The 12,127-nt window shown below is 37.9% G+C and overlaps 3 long non-coding RNA genes across 4 annotated transcripts in view; 1 reads left to right on the top strand and 2 right to left on the bottom strand.

Moving 5' to 3' along the window:
* LOC122296392 overlaps window positions 1-12,127 on the bottom strand; it is a 103,566-nt gene that overhangs the window by 53,677 nt on the left and 37,762 nt on the right. The window lies entirely within an intron of this gene.
* LOC122296394 lies at window positions 49-1,803 on the top strand. Its single transcript, XR_006238481.1, has 2 exons — window positions 49-258; window positions 1,535-1,803. It is a non-coding gene; the product is annotated as an uncharacterized LOC122296394 (long non-coding RNA).
* Window positions 1,907-10,737, bottom strand: LOC122296391. 2 transcript variants are annotated; one of them, XR_006238475.1, is made up of 5 exons: window positions 10,577-10,737; window positions 10,336-10,447; window positions 3,951-4,093; window positions 2,979-3,169; window positions 1,907-2,190 (listed from the first exon to the last, which is right to left on the bottom strand). It is a non-coding gene; the product is annotated as an uncharacterized LOC122296391 (long non-coding RNA). The 2 variants fall into 2 exon arrangements; XR_006238476.1 differs by lacking the exon at window positions 3,951-4,093.

Below are 12,127 nucleotides of genomic sequence, written 5' to 3'. Positions count from 1 at the left end.
TTTGTGATTGGAGAAACGACACCATTTGATTTACATCCTTAGGTTGCAGCCCAATCGCCTCCCCCCTATCCCTTCGTGATGTTTCTCCTCTCATGGCTTCGTTGATCTCCATCGGATTCATATTTCTCCTCAGCAGCTGAAGCCCCTATCAACCATTCCCTTAGTTGCCACAACCCTCTCCCACGTAGTGGCACCGGAAGCCCTCTCTCGATTGTCTCTCAGCCCTCCTTTGACGCAGCTGTCTCTCCCATTTCGACGGTATGTAATAATATTTTTAAGGCTTAATCTTTTTATTTTTAGGGATTTTACACCGTTTCTAATATTCTATTTTTTCTATGTTATCTTGTTTCATTACACTTAGTTGATTTCATAGATATTAGTTTGAAATCTGGTATCCAAGATTTAGGTTTTTGAAATCTGTAATCTCATATTTGAGCTTGTGAAATTGTGAAATCAGTATATCCAAAATAGGCATGAGTTCTGGTTTCTCTAGTAGATACTTTTATTTACAAAAAATATCCCTCTCTCGGTTGTCTCTCAGCCCTCCCCTGACGCAGAACAACTTAAAAAAATCACAACATGTGCTTTATTAGTTACCAGCAGCAAATATAAACAACTTAAAGAAACGCAACAATAAAAATATATCACCAGCAGCGAATATGCTCCACACTTAATTTAGCAATATTGGAGTAATTGGCTTGTATATAAATCGTGCAGCCAGCTGTTTTTTTTCTTTTTATATATATATATATATATATATATATATAAAGAAAAAAAAAAGAAAAAGAAAGAGGGAGTAGGAAGAGAGATATTATATGTTCATATTATTATCTTTACCCTACTTGCTTAATTACATAGCCATATTTAATTTGCTCTTGTTTCACGGTTAAGCTCTTCAATGTAAGTGAGATCGATGCCCATATTTAAGATCAAAGTTCTTCATTTTACTGCTAGAGAGCAAAGTTTACCCTAAATTCATCTGTCTCAAATAATTTGTTAGTGTTTACAAGATGTCAATGCTTTTCTTCTTTGATTTCTATTAATATGATTACTATATCATCTATGTTAATTAAGCCAAGACTAGCCCTTAAGTCTCTAGAAACATCCCCATCGTATAACACTACCAAAGAATTAGCTGATTATCCCTAATCACGATTACAAAACAATATATTATCATGAGGTATTTAGTTCTTTCTTAATTTGGGTATGATTTCTTAATTAAATGGAGTGTAATGCATGTGCTTGCATGCATTAGGAATTAATTAAAAGAAAGAGGAGGTCGGTCCATACCATGTATTTAATATTAATATAGGTTCAAGCATATTAATTAATCTATATATATATATATATATATAGATGGTACTTGTTAGGCAATATTGTCAGGGTAATAGCAATTCTTTGCTTGGTATTTCTACTACATGACTTGTAATGTAGCATATTTAATAAATTGATAATATGACATAAATCCAACATTCTTTAGTCTATGTATAAAATAATCAGAGATTATCTTACTGCAAGTATTTCAAGTGGTCAGGTAGTAATCAATGCATAGAGTTGGATCTACAAGCAAGAAAAAATGAAGTGGAAGGAAGGAGAAAGAGGTCAAGAAGAGACCCGGCGATATCGAGAATATGGATTGGACTTTTGTAATTGGTGTGTTTTTTTATTTAGTGACTTCGTAGTAGTGTAGTTGGTGTATGTGTTAGAAGTTTATTTAGAATGTAATGTAAATACAATGTAAATATTGGATTTGATGTTTGTTAAGCTTTGTAGAATGCAATTATATTAGCACTTCGTTGGTCTGTAATAGTGCTTGTCCAATTTATTTATTTATTTGTTTGCATTAATATTAAATTGTCTAGAAATCTACACTAAAACAAATAATATGCATCACCTGTAATAGTGCTTTTCCAAAAATCAAGTATCCAGAGATCTTCACTAAAACAAGTTCATCAAGTCTCCAGAAAACACACATAAACTTGCACGTCAAGTGCTTTATAATTTTCTCTAAAATAAATAAATCAACTCTCCAGAAATCTCCAATTTAAGTTTCCAGCATTCAATTCTCCAAAAAAAAATGTCTAAAACAAACAATGATAGTCTCATCAATTGTGTTGGTTCTCATTGCACCAATTGTGTTCCATCCAACCCATCCTGCACTAGCTGTGATCCATCCAATCTAAATTGCATCTGTAAGGATTAACTTGCAAATATTAATGTAATGTAAATATTACTAGTAAATATTTAATAAACTGAAATATTACAGTCTTCATTTCCATAGACTACTAATGTAATGCTTTTCTTCTTTGATTTCTATTAATATGAGTACACTGTCTTGACTTCCATATTCAAACAGATCTGTTCAACTCTACATTTAATTTTCCTAATCCCCAACGTATTTGAAAAAATTCTCAAAATTTTTTTATAACCAAAACATGGCACTAGAACAACCATGTCGTACCAAAATAAACATGGCAACCATGGCTACAAACACCTGGCAAATAAACTACGAAGAATAAAATGCATTGAGTACTCATTTCCAGTCTTGTTGCAAAATTGGTGCAGCGCTCTCGCAGCTACAGCACACTAGTGGCAATGGACTTATTGTCGCAGACAAAGCATATGACACAATGCACTGAAAGTATTGGGCACAACCCAGGATGTTCATTGTTCTTCTTTCGGACGAGAACTATAGCACATGGCAGGTTAGACAATATTGTGCCCAAGTGGCTCAATTTATGAAATCGATAAATTAATTGGGATAAACAAAAAGAGTACAAAAACAGGGGAAGGCCTACTACTAGGAGTAAACATATGGACAGGGGAAGCACTTATTTATGTGGACAGACAAGTTTATATGAACACTACAACCCAATTGTAAAATAAGAAACAGAATGTACACTAATTATAACCCCAATTGTAAAGATTGTACATCTTATTAAAAACAGGCAATTTGAAAACAAAATTATAATATTCACCTTCAGTTAAACAGCGTGGTGATTGGAAACATACAACCGATGATAAACCCTACCAAAGGACCCTGCTCCAACTCATCATCTTGTTATTTAGAAACTACCAACAACAGGCTAAAACCAAAACACCTCCAAGAGTGCCAAGCTACAGTAACGACAAAATTGTATGCCCATTGATTCCATGTTCGCTCATCCAACTAAACATAAAGTAAAGATAAACAAAGAAGATTAAACACAAGAATATGTCTTGGACATAAACACAACAAAAAACAATAACAGTCAACCCAATCTCTTCTGTAACCACAAAATGTTTCAGGCCTATATAGAAGGAGATTAGCTGGTTTTCCCCTATAATTCCATATATTTCATGCAAATGCATTGAGTTCAAAAAACATGGCATGAGCTATGTTGCATGTCTACATCAGAACATGATCCAAGAAGGCATCCCGAACAGCAGACCACTCAAGTTGCACTAAAAAGAGATGCCACAGAATTATTATTTCTCTCTTTGCTCCTTTTGATGATACAAAAGCTTTCCAAGTTAGAGCTGAAATACTTACAACGCAATAAACGACTTATTTGTAACCATGTCAAAAGGACTAAGAGCACATAAACCCGAGTAAATTTCCCAGAGATGGAGAAACAATTAAAATTACATGAAATATGGCAAACAAAGAACATCTTGGATAGACATTTTACAGTGACCACAGGCACACTCTAAGATGTCTGATTCAAGGTGCTCCAGCACATTGAAAAGCAGAAGAGATTAATTAAGCATCTGAATAAAAACCACTCCAAATTTACTTAGGTAACCCGTTTTGTTTTAGAATTGACTTATCACCAAGAACATAACTGAAAGATAAACAAAAGAATCAAGGAGAGAAAAATAAAATACCATCAGAATACTTGCCCTTGGGGTTGCCATACAAAAATGAAAATCTGTAAAATGTGCACTCAGACATTTCATTGATATCTTACCAATCTGTAAAATATAATGCTATATCGTAGCCATAGCATTAGAACATATTACTCGTTCAAATCCGTAGCTAAACTTGGAGGGAAGTAGAAGAGCAGCCTCTGAAGCAAAAGAGTAGGAGCCTTTCTATCATGAGCAATCAGTACTGCATTTGGAAGAGAAGAGGATGTTGTGAAAAACGATGACAATAAATTGAAAAAGAATATGGAACGAGAAAACAATCACACACGACACAAGATTTACATGGTTCGGCAAATTGCCTACGTCCACGGGAGTTGCAGAGGATTTTATTATTGAGGAATATCACACTACAATGATGGATCAATCACTGTATGTCCACAGTGTTTCTACAGTACGGTCATATGATATAATAATCATATATATAGTCAAACGGCAGAAAAAACCCTAACGAGCAACTTGTCGAGCGAACTTCCTTCCTGCATCCGCTCGAGCTCACTGTCGAGCTGACATCGAGCGTTCAACTCTGCCTGACTTCACTTGAGCGGCCAATGCCTCCGCTCAAGCGAAACTTCCTTCCACTTCCGCTCGAGCTCACTGTCGAGCTAACATCGAGCGTTTGAATCTATCTGACTTCGCTCAGGCGGCCAATGCCTCCGCTTGAGCGGTGTGGACCAGACTCCACAGTACTCAACAATTCTCCCACTTGGAGACTGGTACACTCGCTGTATCGCCATCTTCCTCAAACATGATATCCTCCACCTCTGCAACTCATTGCCCCTGTCTTCATGCTAGAAGACCAACTGAAGTTGCGCACAACTTCAGTTTCTCAAGTGTAACACCCTTTGTCAACATATCAGTAGGGTTCTTGCTTCCACAAATCTTTTCAAGTAACAACTGTCCGTCATCTAACAATGATCGTATGAAGTGATACCTGTTTTGAATATGCTTGGTCCTGGAATGAAATGCTGGATTCTTGGCAAGGAATATGGCACTTTGACTATCACCGTAGAGAGTGTCTTTCTGATTCTTTTTACCCAATTCCTCCAAGAAGCCTTGTAGCCATATCATCTCCTTTGCAGCCTTTGAAACTGCAATATACTCAGCTTCTGTATAAGACAAAGAAACTTTTTTCTGTAGATTAGAACCCCATGACACTGCAGTACCACCAAGTGTATAAACAAAGCCCGTGGTACTCTTTCTGCTATCAATATCTCCAACTAGATCAGCATCAGCATAGCCCTGCACCTCCAAGCTCTCTCCAGAGAAACACAAACAGGTTTCTGAGGAGCCCTTTAGGTACCTCAAAATCCATCTCACTGCTTCCCAATGTTGCTTTCCTGGGTTACTCATGTATCTACTTACAACTCCCACTGCATGGGCAATATCCGATCTTGTGCAAACCATAGCATACATAAGTGAACCAATAGCTGAGGCATAAGGAACCTTACTCATGTAATCTTGTTCCTCCTCTGACTCAGGTGACTGATTCTTGTTGAGTCTGAAGTGACTGCCCAAGGGTGTGTCAACTGGTTTGGCCTTGTCCATATTGAACCTATTGAGTACCTTTTTCACATACTCAGCCTGTGAGAGTCTCAACGCACCTCTGACTCTATCTCTAACAATTCTCATGCCAAGGATTTGCTTTGCAGCTCCCAAATCCTTCATTGCAAAGTGCTCTGACATCTGCTTGTTCAAATTATTGATCTCATCAATACTAGCCCCTGCAATAAGCATGTCATCCATATACAACAACAGAATAATATAAGAATTGACAAAGTGCCTGACATAGCAACAGTGATCTGCCTGACATCTAATGTACCCTGCACTGTGCATGAAGTTATCAAATTTCTTGTACCACTGTCTAGGAGCTTGCTTCAGGCCATACAAGCTCTTCCTCAATTTGCAAACTGAATCTTCCTTTCCCTGTACTACAAATCCTCAGGCTGGTGCATGTAGATGTCTTATTCAAGGTCTCCATAAAGAAAAGCTGTCTTCACATCTAACTGCTCAAGAAATAAATCTTCAGTAGCAACCATAGCCAGTACCATCCTGATGGTTATGATCTTCACCACAGGAGAAAAGATTTCAGAGTAATCAATACCCTGCTTCTGCTGAAAGCCTTTTACAACAAGTCTGGCCTTGTACCTCTTACTGCCATCATGCTAAGCTTTCACCCGGTATACCTACTTGTTGTGTAATGCCTTCTTCCCTGATGGAAGTTCTGTCAACTCCCATGTCTGATTCCCTAACAGGGAATCCATCTCATCTTTCATGGCCAGCTCCCACTTGCTAGAATTTTCATCTTGCAAGGTTTCTTCGTAACTCTGCAGTTCTCCACCATCTATCAACAGAATGTAATTCAAAGTAGGTGAGAAACATTGTGGAGGACGTATAGTCCTAACTGACCTACGAACTGCAACTGTAGGAGTGGACGGTTCTGAAACTACCTGCGGAATAATAGGAATGGGTGCACTAGACCCACTCTTCCCGTCACTCACATCTCTACACTGCACTGTGACCTCTGGTAAGTCATCCAATCTTACAAACTCGGACTCTTGAGGAGCTACTACAGAAGCTGTATTAGACTTATTCTTGTACATAATTTTCTTATTGAAAATCACATTTATGCTTCTTATGATCTTCCGACCCTGATCATCCCAGAAACGATAGCCAAATGCCTCGTCTCTATAGCCAATGAAATAATATTTCTTTGACTTAGCCTCAAGTTTACTACGAGCATCATAATCAATAAGCACATAAGAAAGACAACCAAAAGTTTTAAGGTGAGAAAATTTGACCTCTTTCCCGCTCCAAATCTCCTCAGGCAATCCACAATCCAGTGGAACTGATGGCCCTCTGTTTATCAAACAAACGGCAGTGCTGACTGCATCTGCCCAGAAAGTGGGTGGTAGTCCAGCGTGCAACCTCATGCTTCTAGCATGCTCATTAATGGTTCTGTTCATACGCTCAGCAACTCCATTTTGCTATGGTGTCCCAGGAATGGTCTTCTCCATTCTGATACCCAAAGCTACACAATACTCCTTGAACCCACCATCGACATACTCACCACCATTGTCAGACCTCAAACATTTCAGTTTCAAGCCTGTCTCTGTCTCAACCATGGATTTCCAAATTTTGAATACATTAAATACATCAGATTTATGCTTCAAAAAATAAACTCATACCTTCCTACTATGGTCATCAATGAATGTGAGATAGTAGTGAGAACCTCCAAGAGATGCCACTGGGGAATGAGCACACACATCTATGTGCACAAGATCCATTCTTCCTGTCTTAGGCGTCCTGCCACTTTTCAAGAAGCTGACATTCTTTTGTTTCCCCATAACACAACTCTCACACATACTGAGATCAACTGACTTCAGTTCTGGTAGCTTGCCTCTAGACAGAAGTTCTTTCATACCCTTCTGACTCATATGGCCAAGCCTGCAATGCCACAAATCTGTTGTGCTCTCTGCAACGGTAGTAGCAATAGTGTCAATCAAACCAGTAGTCATATATAGTGTACCAGTTTTCTTACCCTGAGCCAGTACCAATGCCCCTTTTGTGACCTTCCAGGTGCTATCTGAGAACACCACTGAATGACCACACTCATCGAGCTGCCCAACAGAAATGAGGTTTTTCTTCAACTCAGGAATGTGCCTGGCCTTTTGCAAGGTCCATTTGTTCTTGCCAGGGAGTGCAATATCAATGTCTCCCATCCCCACTACATTTAAAGCCTCTCCATCGGCCAAATACACCTTTCCAAAATCACCTGCAACATAGTTCCGCATCAGCTCCCGATGGGAAGATGTATGGAAGGAAGCCACTAAATCCAGTATCCAGTCATCAACTGGACTATGAACTGCAAGCAATAGTGCATCATGTACTTCTTCAGTTACCACATTAGCACTATCATTCTTGGTCTTCTTAGGATTTTTGCAGTTCTTTTTTTGTGGCCAGCTTTGCCACAATTCCAACAAGTTGCCTATTGACTAGGCCTAGACTTGCTCTTGCCCCGGAATTTGATTTTGATCTTCCTCTGTTTGAGTTTCTGTCTTGTAATCTCTCTCGAGAATCAATATTTAGAGCTGAACTCAAACCCGATGTCTCGCCTAAATCTTTCCTGTGCACCTCCTCAGCCAAAATCAAATCACGAATATCATCATATTTCAATTTAGATTTACCAGCAGAATTACTGATAGCCATTCTCATGGCTTCCCAACTATTTGGCAGTGAAGTCAATAGTATTAGTGCACGTATCTTATCATCAAATTCAATTTCAACAGACGATAATTGATTTGTGATAGTATTAAAATCATTCAGATGTTGTGCAACAGACGTACCATCTGCCATCTTCAAATTGAATAACTTTTTCATCAAATGTACCTTGTTATTTGCTAACGGCTTTTCATACATACCTGACAAAGCTGCCATGAGATCCACAGTCATCTTCTCCTTGATGACGTTGTGTGCAACGGATCTCGATAGGGTTAATCGAATAACCCCCAGAACCTATCGATCCAACAGGTTCCAATTAGCATCATCCATCTTTTCCGGTTGCTTTCCCAATAGTGGTAGATGAAGTTTCTTTCCATAGAGGTAGTCCTCTATTTGCATCCTCCATTATCCAAAATCCGTGCCATCAAAATTCTCGATCCCCGATGCCTTCAATTCATCTCCAGCCATCGTTTTTTCTCAAACTCGAATATTGGCTCTTGATACCAATTGTTGTGAAAAACGATGACAATAAATTGAAAAATAATATGGAACGAGAAAACAATCACACACGACACAAGATTTACGTGGTTCGGCAAATTGCCTACGTCCACGGGAGCTGCATAGGATTTTATTATTGAAGAATATCACACTACAATGATGGATCAATCACTGTACGTCCACTGTGTTTCTACAGTACAGTCATATGATATAATAATCATATATATAGTCAAATGGCGGAAAAAACCCTAAAATGCAAGTTTGCTCGAGCGGCACGTTGAGCGCGCGTCGAGCGAACTTCCTTCCAGCATCCGCTCGAGCTTACTATCGAGCTGACATCGAGCATTCAACTCTGTCTGACTTCACTCGAGTGGCCAATGCTTCCGCTCGAGCGAAACTTCCTTCCGCATCCGTTCGAGCTCACTGTCGAGCTAACATCGAGTGTTCGAATCTATCTGACTTCGCTCGAGTGGCCAATGCCTCCACTCGAGCGGTGTGAACCAGATTCCACAGTACTCAACAGAGCAATCATTACTTCCTAGAGATAAATACGAGAAGGCTTGCACTGCCTCGGGAAGAATACAACCAAATCATTCGCTACTGAAATGTAATGAAATACAATAATCTGATCTAAACATTTGCAAGCATAAGTTAGAATGTACCGGTCCTACCTACTTTTACCAAATCTGATGGTGTCTTTTCAAACAGTTCGTAATAACATTGAGATCCACCAAGAAGATTACCTTGACGAATATTTTACGGCCTCTTGAAGAGCCACACGAAGATCCTAGAGACCTAGAAAAATACCCGTAGAGATCCACTTCAAGACTTGAAGATCTCGGTGTAGCGGACAAGCTTGAGTAGAAGACAACACCACGAAGCCGAACACAACCTCGAAAAGAAGACAACGCAACGAAGCTTCTGTGAGCACCAAGACCCAAGCTTCAGACCAGACCACCACGACGCCACGTCCTAAGCTTCTGAGAGATTGAAGACAACTGCAAGCTTCAGACCAGAGCACCACAAAATTTCTATGAGATCTAAGACCACCGCCAGAGCACCACGAAGCCATGAACCTTCTGTGAGCAAGAACATGAGGTTGCAGAACAGAGGAGCAAGAAGTGGGAATTAGCCCTGGGCAGTTTTTGGCTTCATTTTTGTTTTTTTTTTAATCAACTGAAGACGTGGCAACTCCGCAGCGCCTATATGCTACGACTGTATGTAGAAGTTTTGCAAATAAAATCATAGCTCCACCATTGCCTTTGCCACGTATGGTTAGCCATCAAGTCAGGCGCGATTAGATACAATAGAATCCAAGAGCTCCAGGAAGATAACAACAACATGGCAGGCCAATATTGGTGATACTAATATACAAGTGATTTTTCATTATGCATTAGTACATGACCTGATTAGTAGGGATTATTATTTCCTCAAGTGTTCATTCTAGTGTTGAAATGGGTATAAAAGTATGATAATAATCCCATCTTGAGCTTTAGACCCTATGATTTGTGTCATTTCCCAAACCAAGAACTTTCAACAATTACCCTTTATTTTGACAAATGCAGCCCAAGGTCAACAATTACAGTATAATGAAAAAGAAAATCAACAACAGTTTAGATTCGCTTAACTTACATAGAAATTAATTAATTTCATCTCAATGCATGTGTTTGCCACAAGAACTGTTAAGAAAACCAACTCCACGCACATTACCTTTCTTCCCCCCACACATAAATTTGGTCATTAATTTCAGCCTTTTAATGGTGACCAATTCATCCAGAATCCTTTCCAATATGGGAAGAGGTCATCATAGTCTCATAGAAAGCTGAAAAGGCAAAAAAGGGATAAGAAATTAGCTCCAATACATATCCTATTTGGTTAACCCGAAAAGAATCCAAGAAAATTATAATTTCTTTTATGTTATGCTGTACAATTCTAACCTTATTCAACTTACCCTTCTTATGGTCATTAGGCTTGTAAAACATAGTTTTCATGGCACTTATATCTCCCTTTACAAATCTGGTCTTGGTCTAAAAACATAGTCTTGGGGGCCTTGAATCTGTATCAATATTCCTGGTGTATATATGTACTGAAATTCCATTAAAGTGGTCGAGGAGATTAAAAGGATAGTTCAGTTGTGTAGAAGAGTGTGGGGAAAAACAGAGAGAAAAAGTAGACGTGAGAGAGAATTTGCTGAGTGTTGTAATCTCGTACAAATTCAATAAAATAGGCTCCAATGGATGTAGGCAATTTGCCGAACAATTTAAATATTATCTTATGTAATTTTAAACAGGCCAGAGGTACAACACATAATGTATGTATGTGCGCATCACATATATAAATGCAATATAAATATTGCTTCATCAATTTGATAGTATAAAATATGGAAAATGTGTTCTCCATTGATATACTTTTGTGACTTTCCGTACGCTTTGATGTGATTAATTCGGTCTGAAAGCAGAGAGATTAATGAGAGTGTATCAAAATTTGGTAAAAAAAGAAAGAAAGAAAGAAAGAAATGATTGTTTAGAAACTGCGTATGTCCGGATACGAGTCCTCACATGATCTCCTGGCCTATCCCTCTTTTACATAAACAGTACTTTTGTATGCACTTGCCATTTGCAAATATTCGTAAGAGTGAAATAATATTATTTTTTTTTTAAGATTTGAAATTATTTTTTATATTTTATATAAAAATTTAAAAAAATTATAATGATTAGTAATTATTAAATTGAAAAAGTACAAAAGAGAAATTGAAAAATGATATTATTAGTGTGAAGAGATGAAAACATGTTGAATCGGGACGTGATAAGTCTTCAGTCGAAAAATTACAAAGTCTAAGATTCATGCAGAGAATTAATTAGTGGGTATCTAATTAATACAGGCATTTGTTTTACGCGGAATGACTTTAGTTCAAAAGTGTGTAAATGGCTGCAAGTAATTGGTTGCTTCGATCTAAAGTTCACACAACTGGAAATTGATATGAAACCTAATAGTTTTTTGTGGCCGTGTGTTTTACGCACAAGTAATTTATTCGGTTCAATTACCATGTATGTCGATCATCTGAGTCAGCCTGATCACGTTTTTATGTACTGTAGCTCTCTTTATAAAGTAAATATACAATTTGTTAAATCTATTTTATAATAAAAATAATTTTATAATCTAATTTATCACATTAAATCACATTAATTTATGAGTTTACTTTTATATAATTCTTTTATAACTAAAGTATTTTCCTTTAGATAAACATGCTTCAAGTTGATTTTAGACGAGGACAGAACTGTTGCATCCATGTGCCTAGCTAGCTAATACTTTCTATAAAAACAAGTGAGGTATTGACAAAAGGATTTCCAATTAATAAAGAGACTTACAATTAGATTTTTTTCAATTGAGATTGAACTATAGGGAAAATTATTGGAAATGCCCATTGAAGTGCTCTGGGAATCGATTGTGTAAATGCATCTCCTCTTGTTCCTTCCAACCATGAGAGACGACGATTTTGCAT

This window comes from Carya illinoinensis, chromosome 15, assembly GCF_018687715.1.
Source record: "Carya illinoinensis cultivar Pawnee chromosome 15, C.illinoinensisPawnee_v1, whole genome shotgun sequence".
NCBI lineage: Eukaryota > Viridiplantae > Streptophyta > Magnoliopsida > Fagales > Juglandaceae > Carya > Carya illinoinensis.
This window is presented reverse-complemented; position numbering and strand designations above follow the sequence as displayed.